This window comes from Hyaena hyaena, unplaced genomic scaffold (assembly GCF_003009895.1).
Source record: "Hyaena hyaena isolate Hyena2069 unplaced genomic scaffold, ASM300989v1 scaffold_39, whole genome shotgun sequence".
Lineage (NCBI taxonomy): Eukaryota > Metazoa > Chordata > Mammalia > Carnivora > Hyaenidae > Hyaena > Hyaena hyaena.
This window is the reverse complement of record NW_024080671.1, coordinates 3,800,711-3,824,286: the sequence shown is the minus strand read 5'-3', so window position 1 is coordinate 3,824,286 and position 23,576 is coordinate 3,800,711. Positions and strand designations below refer to the sequence as shown.

At 53.8% G+C, this 23,576-nt stretch overlaps 1 long non-coding RNA gene across 2 annotated transcripts in view; it reads left to right on the top strand.

Annotated features, from left to right (window-relative positions):
* The window catches only part of LOC120230281, a 145,239-nt gene extending 125,252 nt beyond the window's left edge, over positions 1-19,987 (top strand). For both annotated transcript variants that reach the window (XR_005527961.1, XR_005527962.1), the window contains exon 5: positions 17,624-19,987. This is a non-coding gene — a long non-coding RNA (uncharacterized LOC120230281). The remainder of the gene's footprint in view (positions 1-17,623) is intronic.
* The last annotated feature ends 3,589 nt before the right edge of the window (positions 19,988-23,576 follow it).

The following is a 23,576-nucleotide window of genomic DNA, read 5'->3' as shown; positions in this document are numbered from 1 at the left end:
CTTCCTCATTTATTTTATTCCTCGTGGATCACGGAGGAGGAAGTGTCCAAAGGTGTTACCTCCTCCATCCCCTAGATCACCGAATCCTGACAGTAGCAATTTTTGGATTTGATCCTTCCCCTCCCCTCTCCCGGCCACCTGCTGATCTTGACTTCAGTAGCACACACTGGGATACTCACTGGGGGCTCAACCTTTAGCTTTCCTGTCTGTCTTTCCCCCAGATGATCCCTACCTGTGCTTTCTCTAACCTGCTTTCTTAAACCCAGTATTCATCATAGCTACTTTCTGATCAAAAGGAAAAAAAAAGATAAAAGAAGACAGCAACCCTCTCATTCTTCTCTCTCAGTTATCTGAGCAGCCAGATCTCACTGGACACTTAATCTTCTTGCTACCTCTTCCCACTCAAATTTGGATCCTTTCAGTCAAACTTACATGCTTCGTATCCTATCCCCAAGACTGGAATGTTTCCACCACCCCCACCTCCCCCCCCTACTGCCATGTCACTAGCTATGTGCTCACCTCCTCAAAACCCCACATCCACAGGGGCCCAGGCCACCAGAGCCCCACCTCACCTCTGCCTTCCCTTCTGGCACCTTCACAGCGGTGGGGGTGGAGCAGGGCTTATTTTCTGTCACGTGGGTGTTTCTTCCCTCCCCTCCCTCCCTGCATGTTTTCTGCACGCACTAGGTGCCCAGATGGTGGTGGGGACCAAGGTGGGGGGCTGAGAAGGAGTCGGTTGGTGAAGTCAGTGTTGTGCTGAGGCTGCAGGTAGGGAGGGCAACTTGCACACAGAGTGTGAGTTGGGGGCAGGGGTGTTAATGAGCGACTCCGAGCGGATTTCCAGGCCCACTGTGGGCCCTGCCTCTGTGACAACAGCACCCTCCGCCTCAGCCCGCCCTCTCCCCTCCCTCCGCAAGTGACCTCAGCCTGAATAGCAGTTCATTCCCAGAGATAGGCAGCCCTTAATGCCCTTGGGAATGGCAGTGGGCTCCTCACTCTTTCCTTCCTTTGCTCTTCCTTTCATCTAACGGAGCGTTACTGGGCGCCCATTCTGCGCCAGGACATCAAGGCAGAGAGCCCTGTCCTGCTCGCACAGAACTGGCCGCCAAGTGGGGGACGGACGGATGATAAACAGCAAAATAGTAAAGATGTTAATTATCTAGCAAAACAACGGAAATGTAGGCGGGAAGGGAGGCCGCGTGTGCAGGGAGGGGAGGGGAGGGTGGGCTGCAGTGTTGAATAAGGCAGGGCTCCTTACCGCAGAGGGGACCTCTGAGCACAGGCTTGAAGGAGCCGGCCGTGCAAACACTTTGGGAAGAGTTTTCTGCAGAGGAAGAGCACCGTCAAGGCTGGGGCTCCTGCCCGCCTGGTGTCTTTGAGGACAGGGGCATCCGTGGGGCTGGAATGAGGCCCCGGCCAGCGAGAGCACAGGGGGCCGTCAGGCTTTCCCATGGAGGACGCTGGGAGCCACTGCAGGGTTTTGAGAGAAGTGTGCTGTGCTCCCGCTTCCTGGGGCCTGCTGTGGACACTGAGGAGCAGAGCAGCTGAGGCGTGGCAGCACGATCAGAAAGGGCTGTCGAGGTGCCTGTTCCTGTCCCGTCACGTACAGGTGACAACAGGGTGACGTTTAAGGCGGGGATGAGCTGAGAAGCTTCGAGGCCGTTTCTTAGGAGCTGAACCTCAGCAGCCATGACTGCCCGATGTAGGATCGCCTCGTGCACAGGGGTGGTGCTTCCTGTGAGGGTCAGTCTCCTCTCCTCCTTGCCTTTGAAGCCACTGGGCATCGGACCCGTAGGCTGTGGGCTCCGCACCAGAGACAAGTGAAAGAGGAAACAGAAGACACCGGGGAAGAAATCTGGGAGGTGAGAGGCCAGATGCCCCCGTTTCCCTGTTCTAGTTGCAAAAGGGCGTGGGGGGGGGGCAGGCTGCCCTCAGGGGACACCGAGAGGGTGGGGCAGCTGGAGGCCGCCCCTCGTCATCTCCCCACAGCCCTGGCCCTGTCACCCTCCAGCACCCTTGGCTTCCTCTCCTCTTCCTCCTGTGGTCAGAGAGAGCTTGACGGTGGCAGGGATGTCCTCATTCCCTGTTTGTCTTTCCTGTCCTGGGGTCTCAGTGACCACCTGGCTGGGGCAGGCTCAGGGTGCCCCAGAGCTCACGCCTGAAACGGCATGTCTTTCTCAAAATGCTTCCGTGAGGACCTGGTCTTGGTGGTAGTTTGCTAGTGCCCTGCGATTTTGAGTGCACTGAAAACTAAGCCCGTAAGGGGGATGCTTCGCGCCCATGTTGGGGGACTTCTCAGTTGCTCGCGCACATGGAGGAGGAGCCAGCTGGGGACCAGGGCCAGGACCTCCTCCTACCCTACGAAGCCTTAGAAACATGTACGTGCTCTGTTGTACACTCTTGGAGAAGGGAAAAGACGATGCGTGGAGTGACGTGAATACCTGTGTAGTTCTGGCCAAGCTTCAGTGTATTTCTTTTTTTTTTAAATTTTTTTGTTGTTTATTCATTTTTGAGACAGAGAGAGACAGAGCACAAGTGGGGGAGGGGCAGAGCGAGAGGGGGACACAGAATCTGAAGCAGGCTACAGGCACTGAGCTGTCAGCCTGATGTGGGGCTCGAACCCACGAACCGTGAGATCATAACCTGAGCCGAAGTCGGACACTTAACCGACGGAGCCACCCAGGCGCCCCGCTTCAGTGTATTTCTGAACGACTTCGCCGGGCTCCCGGGCACCGACTCTGCTGGGGACACTGTCCTCCCCTTAGCCGTGCACTCCTCTCCTTCCGGACAGATGGCCCAGGGATATGGAGCAAGATGGTAGCCCGATGGTCGGGTCCACATGGCGGGCATCATCAACAGGAATGATACGGTGGCACCGACTTGCCTTGACGAAGGATACTTCCTATCAGAGTTATCGTAGTCACTGCCTTTTCGCCCCAGAGGCTCCTGTATGAGATCATAGGCAGGAAGAGCTCTTTTTTTATGGATGAAAAAGCCTGACACCCAGGGAGGACCTGCTCTTTCCTCAGGTCCATCCATCATGCATGGGTGTGGGGGGTGCGGGGGGAGGCAGAGGTGGGCTGTGGCTAAGACGCGGCTCTCTGCCACGACCGTAACTGAGACGGAAAAGCCGGGGCCCTGGGAGAAAGAAGCGAGCCCTAGTTCTGAGCGGCAGTGGGGATGACGTCACCCGGGGGACAGGAGCCATCCAGAGGACTCGCAGATGGAACTTACCCTCAGGGTCCAAATGTGAGTCACCGTGGCTTGCGTCTGTGCAGCGGGCTCCGTCCCCAGGCCTCCCACTTCTCACCCTGGGACATCATGGTCACTGCTCAGGCCTGATGACTCACTCGGGCCCCCTGAGCCAGCCGCTGGGGGTGGGGCTGCTCCTTTCTGGCACCTGCACTCTCGGTGCCCTGGACGCGGCTTGGTCGGCCGCATCCTCGGACGGACACTATGTGCGGGACATGTGCCGCGGAGAAAGCCCCTCGCGCCCCGCAAGCTTGAGCCACTGCCGCCAAAGCTGGTTTCAGAATGCAGTCTGCAAAGTCCAGGGGGGCTCCGTGCAGCGAAGAGCGCTGCAGCCTCGCTCTCTGAGCCCCAGGGTGAGTTGCACTCTGACACCTGAGAGGTGGGGGACACCCACCCACCCGTCCCGTCGCCCTATCTAGACAAGCAGAGTTCACCCAAAAGGCCAGCGGGAGGCGGGTGTCGGATTTCCCGCCACACCCGGCACTCAGCCTCTTCTGTCATCTCTCCCGCTTGGTTTTCATCTTCTAAGGATAGAAATAGTGTCATCTTTTCTCCACCTGTCAGTCTCACACCTGCCGGAGCCCCTGGCGATGAGGCGCCCGGTGCCATCCAACCTGATGTCATCTTGTGTTTATCGTCTGTTTTAGAAACCAGGTAGCGGGAGGGACTTTCTGAGGATTAAAAAAAGTAAATCCCCAAACTGTTTCAGTGAAGTTTTTTGGGTTTTTTTTTTTTTTTTTTTTTTGCCTCCTGGGTTTTTTTTCCCCTCAATTTCATTTTTTTCCCTTTCTTTTTCTCTTTTTCATTAAAAAAATTATAGGAAATACCATGCAAGAGCGGGGAAGGAAGGGCTTCCCAAAGAGGGGTCCACCTTCTCCCCGGTGAGGTTGGTTTGATGTGTTGCCAGTGCACACGGGAAGCTGGCCCTGCCCGTCCTGCCTCCCACCTGACACAGGACAGAGAGAGTGTGACAGTCATGGAACTCAGTTTACCTCCCCACAGCCTCTGCCCTTCCTGAGAGTGATGGAGCTAACTTATGCCCTCACAGTTTTATCCTGTGGCTCATGATCTAGAACTTTCCACCTCTAGTCGTCCTTGTGTACAAACGGGGGGGCGGGGGGCAGGTGTGAGAGTGCTCTTTAAGGTAAAGGTCGAAGGTGACAGAGACCTAACCCACCGTCGGGCCCGAGTGACCACCCGCCAGGTACCCCTCTCTCAGACATCTCTCCAGCAGACTCCTTGGGTCTGGGGTCACTGTCCCTATTGAGGGAGTGGGTGGGGATGGGGAGGGGCAGAGGCTGGGGCACGGGGACGCTGTTTGGCCTAGACCTTGAGGGTCTGCTTCACCGGGCCCAGCTGACGTGGAGAATAGGTGGTCGAAGGTGTGGGCATGAATGCCACTTGGCCCAGGTGTGAGAACTTGTGTGAAAGGGTCGGCCTCTGGGTGACTCAGTCTGCTAGCAAACTATAAAAGGGAAGTGACTCACCATCAACCCTGAGCAAGAACTCCTAAGGCCAGGCCGCCAGCACCTGTCTGGGACGTGGTTAGTTATTAACGCTGCCAGTAAGAGTGTCATGGGAACCAGACACTGGCCTAGATTGCTGGAGGTGGCCTGGCTTTTTCACAGCCTGCACGCCCTCTACGCCCCTTCTTACGGCCCCCCTCCGGCCTGAACCCAAAAGCTGAGGAGCCCACGGAGCTCTTTGCTGCCCAGTGTCCCCCAAGGGGCCTTGAGGAGGACACAGAGTGCACACGGGATGAGGAAATGGCTTGGTAAGGGGAAACCTTGGCTGGAAGATCAAGTCCGCAGAGCCAGCCCGAACCCGGGCATTCTGGGAGGAGTGGGCTGTGGACGGGGCCGACCCTGCCCTGCCCTCCCCTCCCCACCCCCGCAGCTGCTGCCCAAAGGGTTCTGGTTCTAGGACCTCAGTCAGATCTGCCGTGCATGCCTTGGGGCCGTATGGGCTGGTCTTTCCAGGGGCCCCAGAGAAGGAACCCTGCCTCCTCCCACAGAGGGCCGACCCGGGCCGACTCCTGCCCTGCTGACCTGTGGCCCCAGAAGAGGGTAGTGGTGTTCTTGCTCTGCTCTTCTCCGAAGCCACCCAACCGCTTCCTGGGGCCGCTCGAGACAGCTCGGTGAACTTGAGGGCCCGGCCCCGACGACCTCTACGGGGCGGGTTGGCTACGAGGCTGTAGCTCGCAAGCTGAGCTCGGCGCTCAGGTCAGCTCTGCTCGTGCCCTCCCTCTCTCTCCATGCCCAGAGAGGCACGCGTGGGCTGCTTCTCCTCCCGGATCCCAGAAGGCACGCTTCACCACCCTTGCAGGGGCGGCCCAGCCTGGACACAGGTCATTCCTGCCTCTGCCTGGCCATGCCCTTCCACCTCCTGTGTCAAGCAGGAGGAGGAGGAGAGTTGACTGAATAGGAAAAGGTGGGAGTTTTAGGGGGTCCCGCGCCCCAGGGTCCAAAACAGAAGCCCAGCACAGAGAGAGGGAAGAGCCATCCCCTGATCTTTGTGGTGTCCTGCAAACCCTAGAACACTCGTGGGCAGACCATAGGGGGTGGGGATGCCCTTTGCCAGCCCGGGCTGCACAAGGAGCGCTGGGCTGGTGACCGGGACGTGTGCTCCCTGGGTGGCCCCGAGCAAGTCATCGAAGGGCTCAGGCGGTTTCCCCATCTGTAAAGTGGGAATAATGACAAGACCTGTCCTGCTTACTCGACAGGGTGTGTGTGAGGCCAGCTGAGATCACCGAGCACGTGACCAGGCTCTGGGAGCGGTTAAGGGCCACCCAGATCGGGGTAGAGGCGCTGTGGTACTTATGGTGATTAGCAGTCAAGCAGGGCCTGAGGTCTGGGCTCCCCTGGGAGGAGGGCTTTACCGGCACCCACCTGCGGCTTAAGAGCTTCTCGGGCCTCCCACAGCTGATAGATCACGCCCGTAGGTGTTTGTAGTCTGGGCTGCTGCTCCAGAAGATGCTTCCCTGCCTCCACTCCCTCCCTCAGTGGGCCGAGAAGGAGCAGAAAGAGGTCCCGGGGGCCTTATCTCTTAGGCTTTCCCGAAGAACCCACCACCTGCCCATAGACCAACTCGAGTGGTACTAAGTCTCCTTCTCGGTCGGCGTAATCATTGAAGTGCTGATTTAGGTGTCTCTGGCCGTGTGATTTGCCCTGCTATGTCACTCTCTTGCCCTGAAGGAAGAGAGGGTCACGTAGGAATGTCCGATTGTATCTCAAAAGGCAGTTTACCAAGGAGGTGCTCGACAGATAGTCGTTGAATATACAGATCATCTCATTCTTCGTTTAATTTGCTCCAGAACGTCCCACGCTTTCAGTGAAAGGAGGAATGTTGAGATTTAAGGGGGCCTCTCTGGTGAGGCAGTAAATCTCTATCGAGCGCCTTTTCCTTGGCTCTCCTAAAGCCAGACTCTCCCCGGCCACCTAAATCCATCTCCTATCCAGACCAGGAGATCCTCTGAGTCTTTCCAGATAGGTGTTCTCTGCTGGGCACACTGGCACGGTGGAGAGTCCCTCCTGAGGCCGCCCTGCCTGGCATCGGCAACTCCAGTTGCTAGGAAGTTCATTCATTTAAGGAGACTCTGTGTGCCTCTGGGTCCTTCCCGGAGGGACTGACATCTGGAACCTGCCGGAATCCAAGACGACCTTGCCGAGTTGCCGAGGCTCAAAGAAAAGGCTGCAGTGCGTCCAGGAGCGTCCTGCAGAAGTCACGGCCACCCACAACCTCACACGTGACCGTGTTTGTAAGTCGGGTCTCTGCAGGTGTGGTTAGTTAAGGACCCAATGAGAGATCCTTAGAGGACGGGGGGGGGGGGGACAGAGAGACACAGAGAAGGGCATCTCAAGATGGAAACAGAGATTGGAGTGAAGCATCCACAGGCCAGGGACGGCTGACAGCCAGCAGCAGCTGGGACAGAAACCTGGAACGCCCCCACCCACCATCTTCCTTTCAGACTTGTGTCCTCCTCATCTGTTGTTTGATGCCACTAGACCGTGGTCATCTGTCGTGGCAGCCTCTGCATGGAGCGTGAGGCAGACGTGAACACACTCTGTGGTCGGTTAGGGGAACAGGCGTGAGGTGAGGAGTCCAGGGGACCAGGCTACGCATCAGGAGACCAAACCGGGTCGTGTGTTAGGCAGGAGGGTCTGCGAGCCCACGGGCCCATGGGTGGAGGGCCGTGATGCCAGGCTGATGTGATGCCGTATGTGTGGTGCGGATCCCTTCTGCCAGGAGACAGTCTTCAGAGTCCAGAAAGGTACCGACCCTGGATTCTGACTCTCTCCGCCAAATTGTGACTTATATGATGACAGAGGTAATTAGAAGGTGCTTACCATTAGAAGATTTTATAAAAGGGGGAGCCTGAATGGCTCAGTCAGTTAAGCATACGGCTCTTGGTTTTGGCTCAGGTCATGATCTCGTGGTTCACGAGATCAAGTCCCGCGTTGGGCTCTGTGCTGATGGCTCCGAACCTGCTTGGGACTCTCTCTCTGCCCCTCCCCTGCTCTGTCTCTTACTCTCTCAAAATAAATCAATAAACCTAAAAAAAAGTTAAAATTTTGTAAAAGTCAAGGAACATATTCAGGATCCATACTCAGTTATATATCAGTCATTTCTTTTTAAGTAATGATATCATGGTGTTTTTATGGTTGCATAATATTTCATCATAGGAGTATGGCATAGCTATTTTGGAACCCTTCTTTGATGTTTCCAGCATTGTCTTCTTTTGCGTCGAAAGGCTCTGAAGGCCCTCCTGGTAACAAGAACTTGATTCATATCCATTCTGTTTCCTGGGTGCTGCTGTGACGAATCACCATGAACTTGGTGGTTTAGAACAACACGAATGTCTTCTCTTACGGTTCTGGCTGCCAGAAGTCTGAAATCTTACAAGGCTTACAGGGCTAACATCAGGTCGTGGGCTGGTTCCTTCTGGAGGCTCCGGGGAAGGGTCCTTCCTGGCCCCTTGCAGCTTCTGGAAGCTGGCGCCTTCCTTGGCTTGTGGCCACATCACGCCAACCTCTACCTCTGTGGCCAACATCCATTCTCCTGTCTGTAGTCAGACCTCCATCTGCCTCCCTCTGATAAGGGCCTCTGTGATGGCCTTTAGGGCCCATCTGGGTAACAGGATCATCTCCCCATTTCAGGACCCTTAACCTAATCCCACCTGTCCCTTTTACCATATAAGGTAACATTTACAGGTTTCAGGGATTGGAACGTAACTGTCATTCTTAGGGGGAAGGGGATGTTGTTCTTAGAGCCTAACCCCGTGTCCACAATTGCTTTCTCATAGTGACTTCCTGTAAGTGGAAATACAGGACACAAGGGTCAGACTAACGCTGCACCAAGTGTTTGCAGAAGGCACTCAGTGTCAAGTAGACTAACTGGCGTGGTTTGCTGCTGTCCCTTTAAGAGCCCTTCTTAGCCCTCCTAGGAGTCCAATCCGATAGGGAGGCTGTGGACTGAAATCCCCATTACGGGAATCATTTAGAGTCAGCCTCTGGGAAGCTTGGGGCTAATGAGATAATTCCCATTAGGAGAGGAAGGAAGTGAAGGTGGCCTGACATCCTTTCTGTCTCTAATTTATATGATTCACTGAAACCTCCCCCTCTTCCCCCGTGGGGCCCCCTTCTCCGGCTGTCCCTGTGAATTGCGGTTCCGCTGTCCACCCTCACTCTGCCAGCCAGGGCTCTGGTTTCTAGCAAGTCCCAGCACGCCGAGGAAACTGGGAAGGTTGCCTTCCACCCAGGTGAGGCATTCAGGCTCTTGCCTCCGCAGCTCTGCCAGAGAATCTGTTCTTCGCCTTTCTTCTCCTTCCCCACAGCCTTGCCCAGCTCCCCTTGACCCCCATCCCTGCCCCGACTGGTGACCAACCAACTGGTGTCTGCAGAACCAAAGAAGGGAGAAAAGCTTTGAAAACAACACAGGCAGGCTCCAGGGTACCTCGAGGTACCAAAGCTGCCAAGATTTTGTTTGCACCTCCCTCCTGTCCCCCTCTCCAGACCTCGTACTTTTAGTTTTAGACGGAAGGGACAGAGAACAAGAGAGAGAGTTCTCTTTCTGTTTTGCTCCACTGCCTACACTTTTGGTCAAAGCTGTCTCTGCAAACATGAAAATCCAGTTTGGGTCTTTAATAGGAAAAGTGTGAAGTAGCCCAAGGTTCAGGGTGTTTGAAGTTCAGCTCCAACCCTGGGAACCCATCGGGGGCTGCAGAGCACAGAGAGGAAGACCCCATCTCATCGCGGGCACGGTGCTGCTGTCAGAGTTCATTTCCTGACACCCGCCTGCTTTTCTGGGACCTGCTGCTGGGGATGCTTCCAGACTCCCCTCCCCCAAGCCCAGAAGGGTCCCTGGCCCCCAGCGGGAGGTGTGGCTCATTCTTGCCCACCTCCCCGCCCCCCCTCGCCACCACCCCATCCCCCGTTTATTCTTTTCCTCCATCTCATCCTCCCTGAGGGAGGCCATATGGTTGAGTGTTCCGAGTCAGGGCCAAGGGCCAGAGCCGCGCTGGCCCCGGGGACAGTCCAGCGGTCCTGATGTGCCGTGTGGGTGGCCTGTCCTGTGAACTTGCTGCTGACCTCCCTCGGCCTCTGAGAGCCCAGCTGCAGGCTTGGGTAACAGCCTGGCCCTGTAGTGACACCTTGGCACCCACGCCACATGCCGTCCAGGCGGGGCCGGGGCTGGGCCTGGGCCAGGCAGACCGTTCCGAGTCCCCAGAGGTCCCCTTTGTGGCGGGTGGGCCTAAGCCGGCTCTGCAGGCTGTAGTATCTCTAATGAGAGAGGGCAGAGCGGGCGGCCCCGGGGGGGTTCGAGGAGGAGTTAGGGACTCAGAGTTAGAAGGAGGAGAGAAGCAAGGGCGGGACCTAAGAGCTGGGGGCGGGCAGAGGACATCCGTCCGTCTGTCCATGTGCTTCTAGGATAAACAGCATCAAACCTAGAGTTCCGATGCACCTCAGCTGGGTTGGAATCCAGGTCACAGCCCAGTCCCCTCCTTCAGTGGCCAGGCCGTCCTCTTCGTGGGGGAGGGGGGCGCTTCAGGAGGAGGGGCCTTTGTCATCTGCTCCCTGCACGGGGGGCATCCGTTCCCATGTGTTTTAGGGGCGCTGGAGGGGGCATGGAAGGCGTTGATGTAATGGTTAATCTAAATGCTACAGGCAACTTTATTGATTAAAAAAAAAAGAAGTAACAGAAGATGGTTCTGGAGTTTTTTACACCTTAGGCCTGGTCTACACGAGGAAAATAATCAAGGCAGTGACTTACGGTCCCTCCTTCCTTGGAGGTGTGCTCCGGTGTTTTTTAGTAGAGGTAGAGATAGATACAATTACAGTGACAGATACTTGTTGAGCCTTCAGTATTGAACTCAGCGCTCACAACACTAATACTGCTCTTATTCCCGTTTAACACCTGGGTTAGCGAGAACAGAGGTCACCTGCCCAGGATACGGGACGCAAACCTTGATTTGACTCCATTTCAGCAGCTGAGGTGTCTTCAGTGAGGCGTGCTGCCTGACACAGTCTCCTGTGAGTGGGAATGGGTGTCCCTGCCTCACATCCCTCCCACGCCTGTCACATAAGTAGCCTGTGTTTCTAGTGATTCACTTGCTCGATCATTCGTTCTTTCTTTCTTTCTTTCTTTCTTTCTTTCTTTCTTTCTTTCTTTCTTTCTTTCTCTCTTTCTTCCTTTCTTCCTTTCTTTCCTTTCTTTCCTTTCTTTCCTTTCTTTCCTTTCTTTCCTTTCTTTCCTTTCTTTCTTTCATTCATGTGCCTCTTTGGGGCCAGACGCTAAAGAGGGTCCTCTGAGCACCGAGAAGGAAAACGTGGCTGCTGCAGCAAGCCTCCAGCTGACCGGTGCCTGACTTGCGAGGTGCTGAGGGACATTCAGGGCCCTCGAAGCCTGCCGACATGGGTCCTTGAGTGCATGGGCTCTTTCTCTCCCACGGGGTTGACAGTCCTTGGTGTTCTCGATCCAGACAAGCCACAGGTCCCACAGCGCCCTCACTGCAGGCTGCTCTGGGCCCTCGAACATTTGGGTAGACAGGAGAGTCCCATAAGGGAGTTTAGTGACCAAGTGAGAGGACCTATCAGTTTATCCCTCCTAAGGCAAGTGGGTGGCACCCACCCTCCTCTGGAACCCCGTCCCTGGCATGATTCACAGAGGACAGAGGAGCTCCCGCATCTCCACGTAGGTGTCTCTCTGTCTCCTTGGTCATTGTTGCAGCAAAGCCGGACCCTCTCTGGCCCAGTCCTCTATTATTACCTACTGGTAAGTGGGCCATCTGAAGAAAGAGAAGAGAAGGGCCTCATGATTGGCCCTTGGGTGGCCCCTGAGGGGCCTGCTGCATGATCAGGAGAGGGCGGAGGGAGTGTGGGACTGGGGTCCTTATTATCTGTAAAGTCCATCTTCAGGAACAGTCTCCTGCAGATATACAAGGGATCCAGGTCAGGTCGCTCCTTCGGAAGGGTCTTTGATCCACCTAGAAGTTAATGCTTTTCAAGGGGGAACCGCAAAGCAGCCCCGCCCAGGACAGCGGAGATAACAGGCTGGTGCAATCGCAAACCACCAGCCTCTTGATAATGCCCGGCTTTATTGAGGTCTGGTTTTCACCCAATGGGAACACACCCGGTGAACATCAAAGGCAGCGGGCGTCACCTTGTGCAAAGAATCCTGAGCCCTCAGGTGTGTGTGCTGGGGAGGGTGCGTGTGGGGCTGTGTGTGCACAGGGCTGCCCGTTGGCAATTACCTTTCTATAGATCAGAGGCCACCAGCCCCGAGGGGCCTTGGCCGGCCGTGAGCACCGTCCCCTTGTTCTGGCTGGTCCAGCTCCTCAGATGTCCCTGCAGATGGGGATTTCACATCTTCCACGTGTAAGGAGTGCTCTGTGTCGTTTCGTACTTGAGTCTGTATCCGAGGCAGTTGGTATAAGGATTTTGAGGGTGTTCTGAGGAGCCCAAGCCTGAAGGCGTATTATTCAGAGATCTCAGGCTCACTCGTTTGGAATCTTTTGGAGGTCTCTGCACTTCAGGGAACAAACCCCAGGACTGTGTATCTCACCTATAAGAGTGGAAGAAATGGGATGTGGGCGTGGCTGAAGAACGAAGAGGAAGCAAAGGGTCACATCTTTGCAGGGGGAGGGTTGACAGATGAACTGGTTGAGTGTGGCCCTGGGGGAAGGGTCACTTTCTCCCACGACCCCCAGGCGGTGCCTCTCGGCCACCCCATATCTCATCCGGGCGGTCAGGATGCTGGACGCCAGGCACTGGCCTCTGGAGACAAGAGCGGAGAAATACCACCGTACAAACAGAACATCTGGAAGCTTTTTAAAGTTTATTTTTTAACACATTTGCAAGAGTCAGGACATTTGCACACGAGGTTTACGGGCTGGAGGGAACCAGGGGTTTTGTCAGGTGGGAGATATATTTTGACGTTAGAGAAGGCTGGGAGTGTAGGGAAAGGAATGGGGGAACCCTGGGAATGGCCGGTGTCAGCAGCAAAGTCCTAGATGCTTTGGGTGAACTGGTTGCACAGGAACTTTTTAAGAGGCGCTGGGAGCAGAAAGGGGACCTGAGCTCCTCTCCTCTTCAGTACCGCTGGTACAGAGTGGCTGGATTTCTTCTACATTGTTCTAATCAGCCGCCTTCCATGGTTAGAAAGAGCAGAAATCAGGTCCTCTGGGAAATGATGGGAACATGCTGGTAGGCTCCATCCTGCTGAGCCTTAGCCTCTTAGAGCCCCACAGGGGGGTTGGCTTTTGCTGTGAGGGTTACAGACTCACACCTGCTCCTCATCTTTGCATCTGGGCTAGTCAGTGGGGGGCTGGTGTAGGCAGGGGACAGAGAGGCCAGCTTGTCCTGGTGCTGTCGTGAAGGGATGCCTTAGGATGTCAAAGCCCTGTGAGCTTCTCTATCGCCCTGTCTTCCTCTACTGTGCCCCGCCTCCTCCCGCCCCCCCTCCCCCTTCCCTCTGTTCTTCACCTCCTCCTCTTCCTCTTCTTCTTCCTCCTTTACTCCACTCCCCCCCACCCCTTCTCCTAGTGACATCCTGGACTTAATGGTCTGGGCCAAGGGAAACAAGGAAGAGCTTGGCTCAGCATTTCTGCAGGGTAGGCAGGGAGTGAAATAATGGAGGAAAAAGACAGTCCCAGCAGTAGAGACGATTTACACGTGACTTCATCTTTCTTTTCGAGGAGCCAGAGCATCAACCTGTTCACCCCCGCCCCCTCCTTCATTGCTGGTTTCTCATTTAATTCTTTCCTTCCTTTCTGCTCCAACCCAGTGTGGAGCCCCGGCCAGGCTGATATTTCAGGGCTCCGTTAAATATCTGGGAAATCTCTCCTTGCTCCGGGTGCATCCTTGTGGGAGGATTGTGGTTTCAGTGCCTGGGGAGTTTACCCAATTGGAAGGAGAATGAATGCTCCCCGTTTCTGAATAGGCCCCACTGCCGTCCCACTGTCTTGATGAAGACAGTTCTTTTTGTTGAATGAGCTCATGTTTATAGCTTGTGGGAGCTGCTGGCTCATTGTGTGCTGTGTTTATTAGGGGAGGAAACTGAGGCTTTGTGTGGTTATTCATGGCAGACACTGAAAGGTGTGCACCCAGTTCTGATGGGAAATGAGGTGACACAGCCACCAGGAATTCCACCCCATCTAGTCACCCCATCTGGCAACTAGGATGCCTGTCCCCGGGTCCACAGCAGCCATGTTTATTAGTCTGCTTGGGAGCGTCTCCTGTGCTTCCCATAGTCAGGATTCAGGTGTGCACCTTGCCCAGCTCGGAGAGGCCTCTCCTCCGGACTCCCTGGCCTTCTGCAACACGCCGTGGTTCTCAGCCTTGGCCACACACTGGAATCCTTGTCCTGCCCTAGTAGATTCTGATTTCACCAGGCGGGGGGCCGAGACCAAGCCGTTGGAAGACTGAAAAGCGTCCCAGGTGATTCTGATGTGCAGCCAAGGTCAAGAATGAACCCCTACAGAGAGATACCCTTTCTTAACTTGGAGTGGTTTTGATGACCGCCCCCCCGCCCCCGCTTTCTTACAATGCCCGAGACCATTTTGATGGCCACACAGAGAGGACGGTGCCAGTGGCATCTAGTGGGTAGAGGCCATAGATGCTGCCAACCATCTTACAATGCACAGAGCAGCCCCCCCAGTTTTTGATTCAGTAAGCCTGGGGCGGGGCCTGAGAGTTTGCATTTCCAACAGGTTACCAGGTGCTTGCTGAAGCTGTGGGTCCAAGGCTACACCTTGAGAGTGGCTACTCTAGACTGACTCTGAATCCTGTTTTTCTAGATCTGTGATAATATCGCATCTGTCATGGTTACTAGAAAACTCTAAATTGGCAGTGACTTATTAAGACAGAAGAGCATTCTCTCCTGCGTGACAGAAATCTAGAGAAGGGTGTGGCGGTTTTTCAGTTGATGGAACTGAGGCTCTCAGAGATGAAGCCACCAGCCCAAGTGACAGCCACAAATGGTGTAATTTGAGAGGCTGCTGAAAGCCTGGTCTGCTTCTTGCCTCAGTTGCTCTCAGAGACCTACCTTTTCCTTCTGAGCCTATTCGGTCTCTGTTAGACGTTTCTAAGCGAGATTTGGGACCCTGTCCCTTCTGACCAGCTGCATTCCATTGTCACTTGCATCCCTAATGCAATACCCTCTTCTGTAGATCTGCTGGGAGACAGAGGCACGGTATGCCTGACTGACAAGATTACCTTCCCGTTGTAGCTATGAAATTACCACAAACGCAGTGGCTTAAAACAATACAAATGGATTCTCATACATTCTGGATGCCCATTTCACCGGGCGCAAGCCAAAGGACCCGCGGGCCCGGTGTGTGCTGGGAGCGCTGGGGAAGAATCCATTTCCTTGCCTTTTCTAGCTTCTGAAGGAGTTTGTGTTCTGAGCCCTTCCTGAATTACCCCAGGCTCCTTCTTTCATTTTCATGTCTCATTCCCCCCACCTCCCTCTCGTAAGGACACTTGTGGTGGCATGTGGCAGCACCCGGCTCTTCCGGGATCACCTCTACCTGTCAGAGGTGGAACATTCACAGGTCGCCCGGATTAGGACATGGATGTCTTTGGGGGCTCACATTCCGCCCATCACAGGGGCTCTCCTGCCCTTGCCCCGTCTTTCGTGGCCTTGACCCCACTTCTTCCTCCGTCAGCTGTTCCCAGCACAGGCTCTCCATATATTTCACTTCTGTCCCCGGGAGTTTTTTTCAAAGAGGCCAGAGACTGGTTCTGAAGGGCAGCGTGGTGTGCCGGAGGCTTGTCTACTCGGCTCCTAGCGGCCTCGGCAACGGGCACGAAAACACTCACGGGGATGAAGGATTGGGGGGAGGGGACCCTGGCCCCGGACGCAGCAGCGTGACTTCACCTGGGCACGATGCACGCTGACAAGCATCAACAGGAGGTACAGCTGTCACGTAGCAAGCTTCGTGAACCCTCTGGTTTCTAGGTAATCTCTCAGATCTCTAGGTGCCTGCTAATCCCTGAGCCCCCGGTGCCCTTCTCTAGGCTAACGGAGGCGTGTCTTTGGCCACAAACAAATGCCACTACCCCAGGCAGAGTTCATGTGGGGAGGGAGGGAGGGTGGGGGTGTGTGGCTCTGTTGGGCTGATTCTGTGTCAACCTTACTTTCCTTCCCTGCAGTGGCTCCCTCAGCCCCCCTCCCCACCCCTCCCCCCTGCCTTGGCTGGGTCCAGCCCACCGGGATGAGTCTGGGGGGTTGTATGTTTTGCTTTTTATTTTATTTTGCAAATGCCTCCCAACATTCCCCTCTGTGTTGAATGTCCTGTGGCCAAGGGCATGAGGTTGCCCAGCAACAAGAAGGAAGTCCCAGTGTGATTCACCCGCTACTGCCAATTAATTTGCTAGCTGCGTGCATCTCCCTGGGGAAAAAGCTCCTCCTGGCCCTCCGCGGGCCAGAGCACAGGGCCGCGGCCCAGGAGAGGGAAGGAAACCAGAGAAAAGTTAGCAGAACGTTGGGGCTGGGCAGGGGGTGCTTTCCGGTCCAAATGAAAGAGTGTCTGGAGAGCCCAGGCCACACCTGGGTGACACTTACGGTTTCCTCTTGGCCGCCAATCCAAGAGCCGTTTGGAGCGCCAGGGCACCTCCGCGTAGGCACCCTGGCCAGCTTTCTGCGGAGTCGGTGGCTCTCACACACACTCCCCCCTTTGGCAGCTCTGTTGCAGAGCAATGCTTTCTGCGTTCTCTGCTCAGTACCCCCAGCCCTCACTAGGACCCCCTCCCGTTCCTGACCATTAGCACCTTGTTTCTGGGAGGTCACGGCAGCTGCACACATCCCTGCCTGAGGTATAGACAAAGCCCACAGGAGAGTGCACCCCTTCGTAGGGGTGCGAGGGGCTAAGGTGCGACCTCCATGGGTCTGCAGAGGGGGGGAAGGGGGCCCAGGGTGTGTCCCTCGAGCTTGATCCGAGTTCCCTCTCTCCTGAGGTCTGTGAGGGCGTGGTTCGCCCGTGCGCGTTATGTCCGTTTCCACCACAGCAAGCCCCAGCTGGGACTTGGGTTACGTATGGATTCGCATGGATTTGTAGTTGTCCGGGTTGTTCCGTATGAGCTGATGGTGGTGGCTGCCCTTGCGAGGCCTGGGGTCTCTGCCTGAGAGCAGGCCACTTGCTGGCCTTGCCGGGCCTCGTCGATTTCAAAATGGGGATGTCCCCCAGGGGCATTTGGTGGCACTAGCTATATTTGTCACTCAGGAAAGGGGACCACGGGGGTGGAAGTGAGGGACGTACGCAGAGCCCAGCCCCATCTTCATTTATCTGCGGCCAGCATTAGGAAAGAAAATGTGTTCAGGTGTGTCTTTCCATTTCCTCTAAGGAACCCCATCTGCTCTGGATAATTTCCCAATTCAAGGGGTTCGTGAGAACAGCCCGAAGTACCAGCTAAGGTGAACATCAGGATAGGGACCAGGCCCTTGGCATCCTATACCGAGAACACCGACACCCTCTGTGCCTCGGTTTTCCCATCTGTAAAGTGGGTGATCTAACACCTCCATGCTTCCTGCACCACGTCTCATAGACATCATTGTGAAATGCTGCAAGACAGAATTTTCTACTTCTTCTGGGCCGGCTGTATTCAGTGTGTTGTGTTTTGCTTTGTTTTTGAAGTCAGCTGTGGGTATCGTGGTGAGGTCTGTGTGGAAGGTTCCTGGTGATAATCCCATGTAGGAGTTCTTTGAGGGGTATAAATAGGCCTTTCCTTTTTTTCTGTCTTAACTCAAATAGCTCGTTTAGCACTGGAGGTTCTGTTCACCAGCTAGAACTCTGGACTAAAGACAGGAAAGTCAAGCTCCCTGTCGAGAGAGCAGAAGCCAGACTCTAACTCTGATGCTGTGTTTCGGTCCACAGGCCTGGAAAGGAGGGGCGGCTCCCGGCTCCTCTTTGTCGCCCACACTTCCCGCCCGGAAGCCGGGTGGGGCCAACATATCCCACCAGGATCCCCGAGAAGGACCCGGCTGAGACGGGACCATCCCTTAGGAGGCCAGAGTTCTGGATCTGATTAAGAATTCCTATTTTGGAGAAGGAAGAAAGTTCTAGATTTGAGAGGATATTGGAGGAGAAACTAAAGACCTATGCACCAAGCAATAGCCTCTGCGTGGACCTGTGTGAGACGGACGTGACCTACATACATTTGGACGAGACACCTTGTCACAGACCTTGTCCTTCCTTCTTATGGGAAACATTCCCTCTGCCACCGCCTGCTCTTAAGAACCGCCCCCCCATCCCAATCCCACGAACCATAGGGCTTTCTACCACACCCTCTGTCTTGCCCCCCGCTTCCCCCTTCTGCTGTGCCTTTGGCCTCAGCCATTCTTGTTTGCTCCATTATCTTCCAGCCGGATACAGAGTGAATAGTTAACTACACTTAGGTCAAATGGGATTTTAATGTTCGTTCCTGTTCCTTCTAAAGCGGCCAGTGTTTGTGTTGCTATGTGAGCAGTGTTGGAATAGTTCTGTCCTCTCGCTTATTTGGGATCTGGCCCCCTTGGGTTCCAGAGCGATGCAGATCAGTGCCGGAGTTCTTCAGGGCTCTCAGATGTCGGGGACATCAGAGGGGCCCCTGGCAGGGGAGCTCGCTCAGGAAGGCTGGCGTCCTCCGTGTCCAGCTTCCTTGGTTTGGATCACACGCAGGTGTATGTCTGGAAGAGCGAAAAACACTACTTGTTCATCCCAGCTATATTCCATTTTTTTAAACTGAAGTTGTGACGTATAATCGACACACCGTTATATTTGTTTCCCAGCTATCTTCTGTTGATGCAGACACCCAGCCTGCTGTGAAGACCCTCCCCCCCGCCCCCACAGGTGGCAGTTGGGACCCATGCCTGAACACAGTTTTTCCTTGCAGACTCGCTGGCTACCAGAGCACGTGTGTTTATTGAGCACCCTCTTCCCCCAGGATGCTGACGGCACTCCTGACAGCAGACGGGGCCCCGCAAGACATGAGTCGAATATTCCGTCACCACCATACGCGTGGCTGAAAACACCTCTAGATTCGATCTTAGCTACACTGCAGAACCAACGATGTCCGTACGTCCCGCTTCCCAAACTAATGGATGGCTCGTCTTTGTAGAAGGAATTAAAGCTGTACACGTCTGTCTTCTTGTTGTAGGGAATGGGTTCCTATGACCATTTAGTGACATCAGTATCTTCTAAGTGGAACATTGGGGACCTTCTTGGCATGTCAGATTCACCACAAAATGAGTGAGAGGACCCTGTTGAGGACACTTTGTGCTGTTGAAATGTAAGGCTTGTCTGTGGGCTTCTCATATCACTTCCGTGTCTCATATCGCTTCCATGAAGGAGGGCTTATTTCAAGTTGCATTGGAAGCAAGGTAGACAGGAAACAGTCTTCCCAGCAGCTGCCCAGCAAGACCTTTCTGGAAGCCCAAAGCCATTCAAGGTATCCATTCGCTACAGCATTTCCAGGAAGAGCAAGAACTCTGCCACCACAGCCATTTTGACCTTCTGCTCAGCAGCAGGACCCAGTCCTCCTGCTTCTAGAGTATTCTGCACTGGTGATGAGCTGAGGGAGCTGCTCCAGTTTGCCCAGGGTCGAGTGCTTTCCTGGGACACACGACGTTCAGTGATAAACCTGGGACAGCCCTGGGCAAACCAGAACAATTGTCACCTTACTGCGTGACCAGATGACACTGCCTTTGCTGCTGCCTCTATTCATCCAGCCAGCTGCCATTCAGAACCCTTGTGTCTGACCACATCATTGACCACCGGGCAGGCGACAGATGGATGCCGTGGGATCAAGCACCAATCTGACCAAATCCGGTGTTTTCCAGGGTGGTAGGGTTCCATGATATTGTATAAAAACCTGGGTGTAGCGAATCAGCTGAGACCACATCCTTTAGAAGAAGTGCTGTGGATAGTGGATATGTCAGCCGTTCAAAGTATCAGGGATTCCTCTCCGATATAATCCTACTTAAAAAGATGAGGCTAAGCTTTCTTGTTAAGAACAAAGCAGTTCTTTAGGAAACAAAAACACAGCCACTGGGAACAGGGGAAAACAGACTGCGACGTGTACACATATGCACACATCTGTGGGGTACATGTACATACCACATAGAATAAGCCAAGAAGAAAATTCTGCATCTTTGGGAGACAGAGGCTAAGAGCTAAAATCATTGGGATGAATGGGGCACCTGGGTGGCTCAGTCAGTTGAGCGACTTCGGCTCAGGTCATGATCTCGCTCGTGGGTTCAAGCCCTGTGTCAGGCTCTGTGCTGATGGCTCAGAGCTTGGAGCCTGCTTCGGATTCTCTGTCTCTCTCTCTCTCTCTGCCTCTCCCCTGTTCACACTTATCTCCCTCATAATGAATAAACACTAAAAAATGTTTTTTAATGATTGGGATGGCATTGTCTGGAGAGCAAAGGAGTTGGCTGGAGGACTTCCTGAAATTCCTTTGAACTCTAGGATTCTTTGAAATCTCAAGGGCATGTAAATTGGACCCAAGTGTGTGCTTTCTCTCCAAAGTCTCCTAGATAACCTTTGAGTTCAACTCAGATCATGTTGAATGGGACCTCCCAGCTCACTCTTACCTTTCCAGACACTGACTTTAGCTGGGATAAAGGAGCGGAACTTGGTGGTGGTCGTGGGCGGTGGAGAACGGGAAGGTTGTGCCTGCCCAGTTTTCGGTGTTCATGCCAAGAAAGAACAATCTGAAGGCAAATTACAGGTTCTTTTCAGGTTAGGCAGATCCAGGCTTTCGGGATTGCATGCCATTCTGAAGTTGTTGCTTCTTGTCAAGGGATCAGACCTCCATCTTTGCCGTTGAAAGATGGGCATGAGTGTCTGCGGTATTGGAACATGAGCCTTCAGCTAATCCCACTCCTCTTGCATGCATGCTGTGGTCACAGGGTCATTGCCTGCTAAGGTAAAGAGGAGCATGCAACACTCTAGAAACCAGTCTCTCATTCATTACTCCTGTGTGAAAACTGAGATCCCCCGTGTAGCCGAGTCTTTGTCCCTGTTCAGACTCTCTCTACCTTCACTGCCCTTGAAGGAACACTCGTCTAGCTCCTTGGGTGCTGTTTTCCTTTTTAAAAAGACGAACTCATTTCAGACATTTCCCTCATCTATATCCCACATACAGTCTATGTACAGTCTTTCGTTCCAGAAGTCTTGCTGCCATGCCAAAGGCAACAATCTCCTCTTTCTCTTTCTCTCCTTATCTTCTCATTCACAGAGAAACACAGATTCCCAGAGCTCAGAGTGGTCTGTAGCATCTTTATCTAGATTTACCTCTGACTGATGCAGGAATCCCCTTTCCAACATCAGACCAGGGACTGTCCAGGCCTGGGGGAGGCAGCCTTTTTGAAAAGCAGAGTGGGAGACGATGCTGAGAGAGGGGTGAGTGGTATTCTTCCTGGTGGGGAAGTGGTAGGAGTTTGAAGAGCAACTCATGGACTTCCAAGAGACCCTGAATGTCAAGTTCTTAATGAGATTTCGAGGCGGACCCACCTTGCCCTCTCCCTGATGTCTATCGGTCTCATACTTCTGGATCCAGTGCATCTTTTGCTGATAGAAAGCACAGAATGGGGAGGCAAGGATGAGTTTCTGTCTCAGAGAGGCCCTCGTCTTCATTCCTTCCCTGTAAAATGGAGAAGTTGGGCCACATGATCCCCAAAGCCTCTTCTGTCTCTGACATCCACAAGGCCATCCTATTTAATAGAGTCCATGCCTTGAAGAGTTGCTGGGGGAGGGGGGGGGTTGGCCCCATATGAGAACAGTAAATCAGATGTTGCCCAAGGTACAGTGTAAAGACATTTCAGCCACATCCTGGACATATTCATCTTGCTGCCATTCATTATGAACATAACCTCAAATGAGCACCGCAGCCTCAAGATTTTGTTCAGGCTCCCCTGTGAGATTTTCCCATGGTGCCTAAACTTGACCCTCAGGGACTTTTGATCCTCTTCAAAGGGAAACCCTGGTGGTGATGGAGAGATAGGAGCTTCGGATAGTGAAGTAAGGCCCTCTGCTCAGGGGAATACGGTTTAAAGGGCATCAGCATGACCTTGGGAATGGCCACTGACCTTGGACAAGACTCTTCATGCCAGGCAAGTGGAAAGCGGGCAGGTTCCCCTACCTCTGCTTCAGAGTGCAACCTCCTTTACCCAGGCTAAATCTGTACTCTCGTCCTTCAGCGTTAGATACTTTTCTGTTGGTTTCGGTTTTCTCATCCACAAAATGGGAGACGGAAGTCGGTGATCCTCTCAGGTCCCTCCCATGCATCAGGTTCTAAGCCTCACCTGACCCAGCTGATGCCCACCTGTTCTCTGACCAGTAGTTCCTCTCCCTCGGTCTTTGGCTGCACGGGCCAAAAACCAGGGCTGTCCTGGGAAGTTCATTACCAAAGAATACTTCAAAGCTGTTTGCACTAGTTGTCAAGTTGCCGAACTTGAGTTTGTTGAGGCAGAAGACAAATAGACATACAGACTGATGGCAGAGGCATGGGGAAGGAGGAACTGCTGTTTGCCCGGGTGACAAGAAGGGGGGAAACGTGCCTGCAGTTTTGACCAATAAATAAAAACTGGGAGTTCTGTGTGGCTACAACTGGAGGGGATTTATTAGTTTGCTTAGTGAAAGGCAAATATTAAGTCTTAAGTTGACCCGTCCTGGGACATGCCATTGGCTTTTGTATGCCGTTCGGCACCGATCACCGTGTACTTTGGGTTATCGAGTTCTGTCAAAGGGTGTTTTTTTTTTTTTTAAATGATTGTTTCCCGTCTCCTTCTCCTTCTTCCCCTCCTTTCCCGTCCTTTCTCCCTGTTACTGTAACTCAGGTCTGGGCTTTAAAGGTGTGGGGAAAGTAGGGCGTGGAAGACGAGTTGTCCTGGTCATGAAGCTGTTTATAGTCAGGGCTCCTGCTGGCCTAGGAACTGCCCAGTGGCTGGAACGGAGGCTCAGGGGGAAGGGGTTGTGAGCCTACCAGTGGTCCTTGTGGGGACCCTCTGTCCTTCTCCCCAAGCATAATTATGGGCAACAGAAAAAGATACACATTCATATGTAACTGTTTGTGCTGAACAGTGGTGATTCCAGCCAGATGCACTGAAAAAGGAACCGCTGAAGGTAGCGCTATGAGTGCTAACTGGGGTCTGACCAGGGTCTGTCACCATCCACAGAGCGAAACGTGACCAGAGGGGCTGGACAGGCACCCGATCCGTCCAGTTTCCAAGTATGAGCTGCAATGAAGCTAAACTACATGAAAGATTCTTTACCCTTTGCCTCAGACATCCTCAGTGCAAGCCCGTCTGTTCTAAATCATTGCAGTTCATGGGTTCTCAGGCCTCATGGGCAGTGCTTGCTGATACCCACCAATGCAGGGTGCAGTCCACTGGGGTATGCTGCTCCATGGCAGACCCTCAGTACCCTGGCCACTCTGGCAGCTGTCCACAGAGGATGCACCGTAAGGGCCAGTTCAGGGTATGATGGTTCACTGCCACCACTCCTGTAGCCAAGAGTTGGGAATGTTCTGGAATCGCTTAATTAAGAAAGTTCCTTTCACATTCCAGTGGTGATTTTCGATTGAACTCAGCATGATTTTTAATCCTCTGGCAATTCTTCCTGGATGAGCCTATTTTTAAAAAGGTCAATCTTGGGTCCCCAGGCTGCTGAAGTCCTACTGATCCTTCAAGGCTCAGCTCAAAGGCTCCCTTCTGGGAAGCTCCCTGAATCCCTTCTTCCCTCTCAACCAGGCATTGTCCTTTTAAAGCATCTGGCCTTGGATAGGTACTCGAAAATTGCTGATCCCTTCTTCCTGGACCCCAGCACTTTTCTTAGGTCTTTTACT